We start from the raw sequence: 7,500 nt of genomic DNA on the forward strand, positions 1-7,500 counted from the left end.
GCCAGACATATTTCTTTTTCCAAACGACACTGCAATTGGCCAGAGTCGCAACTTGGTTTCTCTTTTCCCTTATTATGCGACGGCGAAATTCTTCCGATTCGTAATAAAAAAAGTCTTCTCTTTTTGTATTCGCGACGTTGACAGGAAACTAATCTCTGCTTCTTCTGATGTCAGATTCTGCGTTTAAGAATAATTTCAGTCTATTCGTCTTGTTTCTTCATCTCTCTTTTACTTTTTGTTTCTTTACTGAAAACGAAATCGGGAGAAAACTTGGGTTTTGTTTCCCTCCCACAAGAGGAAATCGTGGAGAGAAGTTTTGGTGGTTTATCTGACGCTGGATTATGCAGCATGAGTGGATGCATACTTTGGGGAAATTTACTTCTATGGCAATAAACACGCGCATGTTTTACATACATTGCACTGCAGGGTTTTCCCAATCTTATGATCCTTTGTATTTTCATAGATTACTTTGTCCCCTTAAAATTGAGGATGAAAAAGAAAAACAATGAAAATGACATTGTATTATCATTTCCTATTTTCGATCTCAATGCAGATTAGATCTTGTATGTTGTAGTACTGACTATTCTCCAGTGTACGCCCTGAGGAGTAAACTTGTACTCTTGTGGTATACAGTATGTACTCCAGGTTGGGAACCCCTGTATTACAGTAGATAAGCATATCATAGTACACTGGTATGTTTACAGGAGTGGCAGAGGATATATATTAGCGTGTTTATATATACTTCAATGTTCTTGTTATCCTATAAACCAATTTGTAACCATAAAAAGGTATTGTATAAATCTCGACAATATATTACGTATTCCATCAGCAAGAATAATATGTGTTATCAAACTCTTAGTATGGATTATATGGAAAACCTTCAGCCTTTTAAGAAAAAAATTCTGATCAATCATTTAGAAGAATATCTTGATTGATAGAATATTATAATTTTCTATCGTGAACAAAAGAAAAAAAAAAAGATGAAGGCTTTATATATTAATCTTGACTCCTGAAAAGATAGAGCTTTTGAATGTCTTATTTTTTATTGTACGGATTGTTTACAATTTGTTCGATGTTATGTTTATTCTATTGTCTACTGTGTCAGCTAATATTTGATCTGTGAGAGAGAGAGAGAGAGAGAGAGAGAGAGAGAGAGAGAGAGAGAGAGAGAGAGAGAGAGAGAGAGAGAGAGAGTTTTTTATCCTAGATTGATGAGACGTCTTGAAACACACTGAAGACTCGTTGCTTTCAGTCGTGAGTGGTGTTGCAAAATCAATTAATCATCGATAATAATCATTAAATTTTGGCGAACTCAATTGACGTCGGCGCTGCTAATGACTTCACTCTGCTGGTAATTTATCTCATGCACAATTTTCTCTCTCATAATCCGAGGGATTTGCTTCTTTATTTCTTTATTCCGTCAACTTGGGAGCTGTTTCCTTTCTGAGTGAGGATACCTAACGTGGTGGAAGTGTTTGTGTATCGCGATGAACAGCAAAGCTGTACTGGTCAAAGACACCGATACTAAGTTGGTTTGCAGTGAGCGATCAGACTAGTCTCACACTATCACCAATTTGCAATGGCCAGTGTGGTGTAGGACCATGTCTGAGGCCTTTGTCTTGCCGTGGACTAGATACCTTTGCATTTGTTGTTATTGTTGTTGTTACTGCTGCTGTTGTCCGTCGGTAACATATTGTCAACCACAAGAATTTCCTGATATAACCAAACGAATTGTTATTCCAAGAGTAAGTACAGTTGGCTTCATTAATTCCGGTACACTGACGTCTCCTTAGCTTCCCGAGAAGTGTACCGGAATTAATGGAGCCAACTGTACATTAAGATTTCAATATGTATAAAGTTCTAATGGTCTTAAAGAAAAATATGTAATATATCCATGAAAAAAACTAAGTTAAATAATTGATGTTTTGTGCTAGATTAGCACAAGTAATGTGATTGTCATTGGCCCCCATTTTTATTAAAAGAAATAAAAAACGTACTTGCGAATATTATTTAATAATGAAGATATTAGACAATACCGATTGACAGATTCCGAAGGTGGGTACATAGTAAACACTTGAAAGGGACAGTATTTAGCGGAGAATGTATGAGACAAATTATCGAAAAGTGAACCTTTGCTTAACAAACATGGTCAAAGAGCCCCTCGTCCGGGCATATGGCCCGGGCAATCCGACCAAACTTAACAAAAACGTCAATTCAAGTGCCTAAAGTTAAAGTCCAAGTGCCCCCCCTCTCTCTCTCCTCTCTCCTCTCTCTCTCTCTCCTCTCTCTCTCTCTCTCACTCTCTCTCCTCTCCTCTCTCCTCTCTCTCTCTCTCTCTCTCTCTAGTTTATTCATCATTAATTTTCTCTCATTTCGGAGATTATTATATGTTTCATTCCACTTTAAGCTATTTCTGTCATGTGAAATTCTGACCATCGGTGTTTTGTTGATATTTCAGTCATGAATAAACTTGTCAATAGATGGAGTTGTTGTGGTGTTTCGGTTGGTTTATACAATTGTATTTGTGAACAGTTTATTTTCTTTAGTATATGAGGTGTTTTGTGAAAATGTAAAATCGTAATAGACTTGTAAATTCCACTGTATTGTTTACTGTAATTGATTACTTTTTTATTCAGATGTCATCAATCTGTATTCTTTGTCTAACGTGTTTTATGGTCTTTGATATAGTGGCGATGAAGAGACAAAATCCAATATTTTGCCATAATTACTTTAAAGACGCTAGTAACCTTCATCTGGCATGTAGTAGGTAGTAGGTTAGCCAGGGCACCAGCCACCATTGAGATATTACGGCTAGAGAGTCATTGGTTACTTTGACTGGCCATATAGTACTGCATTGGATCCCCAGTTTGTTTAGGGCTCATATTTCCTTTGTCTGAACATACATAAAATAGTCTGGCCTCCTCTTTCCACAGTCTCTTCTTTCTTCATACACTTGACAAACAAAAAATTCTCTTCACTCAAAGGGTTAACTACTGCACTATGATTGTCCAGTGGTTACTTGCCTCTTGGTAAGAAAAAAGACACTCTAGCTATGGTAAGCAGGCTCTTCTAGTGAAGTAAAGTACATTCCAAAATCAAACCATTGTTCTCTAACCATAGGTAGTGTAATAGTCTCTTTACCATGGTCTTCCAATGTCCAGTTCTCCTGCTTGAAGGTACACTTGGGCACACTATTAGTCTATCAGTTTCCTCATTTCCTTCCCTCACTGGGCTGATATCCCTATCGGACCCCTTGGACATATAGAATCCTTCTTTTTCTCTAAGGTGGCTACAATTATGATAATAATGTCATGATGCATTGCATGCTGTCGCTTCAAGACAACCGTCGCTAACAGAAAATCAGGTTTTTTTTTTTTTTTTTTTTTTTTTTTTTTTTTTTGGAGGGGGGGGGTGTTTAGATATTATTATTATTATTATTATTATTATTATTATTATTATTATTATTATTATTAATTGCTAAGTTACAATCCTAATTGAAAAAGCAGGACGCTATAAGCCCAGGAGCTCCAACAGGTAAAATAGCCCAGTGAGGAAAGGATTAAGGGAAAATAAGATTTTTAAAGAACAGTAACATTGGAATAAAATATATCCTGCATAAACAATAAAGACGTTAACAAAAAAAGAGGAACAGATATAAGATAGAATAGTGTTCCCGAGTGTACCCTCAAGCAAGAGAACTTTAACCCAAGATAGTGGAAGACCATGGTACAGAGGATATGGCACTATCTAAGACTAGAGATCATATGCATTCTAACAGATATCTGATTGAACGCATGTAAATGGCCCATCAAAAGTCAAGAGAAACTCAAAGATCCCATAAGACTCAAATCTAGACAATGATATTCGGGAATTATTCAAGGGTACTCATAACTGAAAGTTTGCTTTCTAATTAAAGTTAGGTGGTGAAGAAAAAGTCCAGGTAACAGAGGGTAGAAGAAACTTTCAACGCACCCATTCCAAGATCCAGTGTGAATTTTTTTTCTATTTAAAATAGCACTCAATGCAAACAGTTCACCACCATTAATATTATATGAAATTCACAAGATTTAGAGGAATGACTCGGCTGGTACATCGCAGTAATATTTCCCTTTAAAGGATTCCATTTCGAGGATTAAACGCGTTTCTCTTGCGAAGGTTATTCTGCCCGGGTTCCAGTCCGACTTCCTGAATAACTCCTTCGACTCATTAGCACCGATTTTGACCGAAAAAGGGAGTAAAACGACTCGTCTCAACCTTTCATAAAACTCTTCTTCTCTGAGAGTGGAGGAAAAATAAGCAGATTACTATTTGCAGGGAAAGGGGTATCCAAAAGAACGAGTGTTACTTTTTATTCTTTTTCTTTTTTTTGCTATATTATAGAATCTTGATATAACAACGATGAAATAAAATGTTCTTTGAAATATATATATATATATATATATATATATATATATATATATATATATTATATATATATTATATATATATATATATATATCTTATATTATATATATATATATATATATATATATATATATATATATATATATGTATATATAATATATATATATTATATATATATATATATATATATATATATATATATATATATATATATATATATATATATATATATATATATATATATTATATGTAATGATTAGAATAGTTAATATTACATGTTTAAAACAAATGACGTAATATGTCATGTTGGTTGGAAGAGCTAACCCTGGGATTTGCTGTAGTCATTCAAATTGTAAACAGGACGTATAATGCAAACCTATGCAAACCTCGGCAAATTGACATTCTTTCTTAACGTTAACACATTGTCTCCTCGTGTGAAAGTTTGTGACGTCACCGGATGCAGGTGTCTTCCGATTTCGTCATGTGGCTAAAGTAAACCAAGCATACGATATCTGTGATATCGATAATTTATTCAGTTCATATCTAAACTTCACCAGAATTGGTCATCTGGACCAACACAGCTTCCTCCAGTGATGGAGATGTTTAACTCTGTTGTTTTATAGAATAAAACTTAAAAACTATTAAGATGTATTCAGTTAATCCATTTAAATACATCTGAAAACAACTCATACTCAATTGTGTGCTTAATACAGTAGCAAGCCAATAAATGGTGGCAGCGATTAAACTCTAAGACAGCGATTAAACTCTAAGACAGCGGTTAAACTCTAAGAATTAGAGAAAAATCTTCAAGACTTCAAAATTATACGTCCTGTTTAACCACTAACAGAGTTCTTTAAAGGCTTCAATCACAGCCCTAAACGAACTCCGGTGGCATTTGATCATTCAAGATTTTGGCGCAAGAATCGGGTATTTACCTGGGAAAGCAAATATCATTGCGGATGCATTATCACGCAAGCCCGTGTCATCTTGTACGGAGCCTTTAGCTGAATTAATAGATATATCAACATCCATGCCTATTGTAAAAACAATATCTGAACAAGAAGATTTAGGCTGGAGTGCTGAATTGTTACAGACAGAGCAAAGAAAAGATCAGAAAATAGAAACAATTATAAATGCTTTGAAAGGCAATCATAAAGAAAAGGAATATATAAAGTATAAGCAGCAGAATTATATAATCAAAGATAATATTCTGTGTAGGACTGTGACAAGGAAAACCGGCAATACACCACATGTAACTAACGACCAGGTAGTAGTACCAATCTCACTTATTTCCACTGTCCTGAATTGGTTGCATTAAAATCCATTACATGGACACCCTGGGTTCTCATTAATGTCACAGAAAGCCAAATCATTGTTTTATTGGCATACAATGCTTACAGATATAAAAAGACACATAGCTAATTGTCGCACATGTCAGGAAAACAAAGGGCATACGAAAACACCTGTCAGCCTAGGAGCTTATCCTGTGCCCAATCAACCCTTTGAAAGAATACATTTAGATTTGTTAACAGGATTTTACGAGTCAGACAGAGGAAATAAGCACCTCTTAGTAATTATAGATTCTTTAACTCGATATACAGAACTAATAGCGCTTAAAACTAAAACTGCGATTGAATGCGCTAGGAAGTTTTACGAGTGTTACATTTGTAAACATGGAATTCCACACATGATAATCTCAGACTCGGGTGGTGAATTATAATAATCACTTTCTTACCTCATTGTGTGAATTCCTCAACATAAAGAAGATTAATACCATGATATATCACCCAGAGTCGAATGGGCTAGTGGAAAGAGCAAATAGGAAGATATTAAATATATTGAGGGTAACACTAGGGGGGATCAGACCCCAACTGGGATATTGCAATACCGGCGGCACTGAGTACTCTGAATCATTCATATCATATATCAATTAAAATGTCACCGCATGAAGCATTGTATGGTACCCCAGTTAGAACACCTTTCCATGTATTAACGCCTACAACTAATCTATCAAATCCTTTAAAAGAGTGTATAAATGCAAGTATAAGTCGATATGATATCCTTCGAAAGAATTTAGAAGAATCACAAATCATAATGAAAAGGAATCATGATAAAATAGCGAAACCAACTAAAACATATACCGTGGGTGATAACATCTATATTCAAATCAGTGTCAGAAAAGGGCTCAACTATAAACTAACACCTAAGTTTGAAGGCCCATTTAACATTTTGGGAACATTAACGGCCAATAGGTTTAGAATTCAAAACATTAGCCCAACCCACGGATGAGAGAATAGTACCATTGGCTCACATAAGAAATTAAAAAGAAAAGAGAGGAAAAGAAGTGAGGGAAAATTCTGTTCTGTTTTATGTGATTAAAAGTTTTCTTTTTAATACAGCAGTAATTACATATATTTTTTCTCGTTACAGGTTTCCAAGATGAATTTTTTGTTGTTGGGAGTGATGTTGTTCGCTCAGACATTTTTCTCGTATGGGATGAGTTCTAAGACTAAAAATATATGTTTTAAATATGGCAATATAGTTGAAAGATAAGAAGACATTTTCATTACATCAACCAGCGTAATTGTCGAAGTGCATATGCAAGCAATTGTTCTTCAAGAGAATGATGTCACTAGCTTAAGATCTGCCATTTCAAGGTTTTCTGCATCATTGGATGAGTTGCATAGAAGACATTTTCATTTGACTACTAAGAGTTTGCTTGGATCAACATAAATAGTTGCTGAGATGCTATCTGATGACTTGAAAAATAAGACTGGCCAGACAGGATCTTTGGCTTATGATGTGGACTGTAGGACACGAACATAAAGAAAGACGGAATCCGTTCATTTATGCTGCATTAAGCATCTTTGGGTCTGTTGCAAGTTTAGGTTTAGGACTTTCCAATCGTCTTAAAATTAGTAAACAAAATAAGAAAATTGAGTTCTTGACTCATAAAGATGAATTGATTATGTCAGAACTAAGGGATCAGTTAGCTTCAATCAATAAAATTATGGATTTGTTAAATGAACATTCAGATAATATCGTTCAAATTATGGAAGTACAGGATTTGTTGGCAACATTAACGTATTATGATTC

Source organism: Palaemon carinicauda, chromosome 16 (assembly GCF_036898095.1).
Source record: "Palaemon carinicauda isolate YSFRI2023 chromosome 16, ASM3689809v2, whole genome shotgun sequence".
Taxonomy (NCBI): Eukaryota; Metazoa; Arthropoda; class Malacostraca; order Decapoda; family Palaemonidae; genus Palaemon; species Palaemon carinicauda.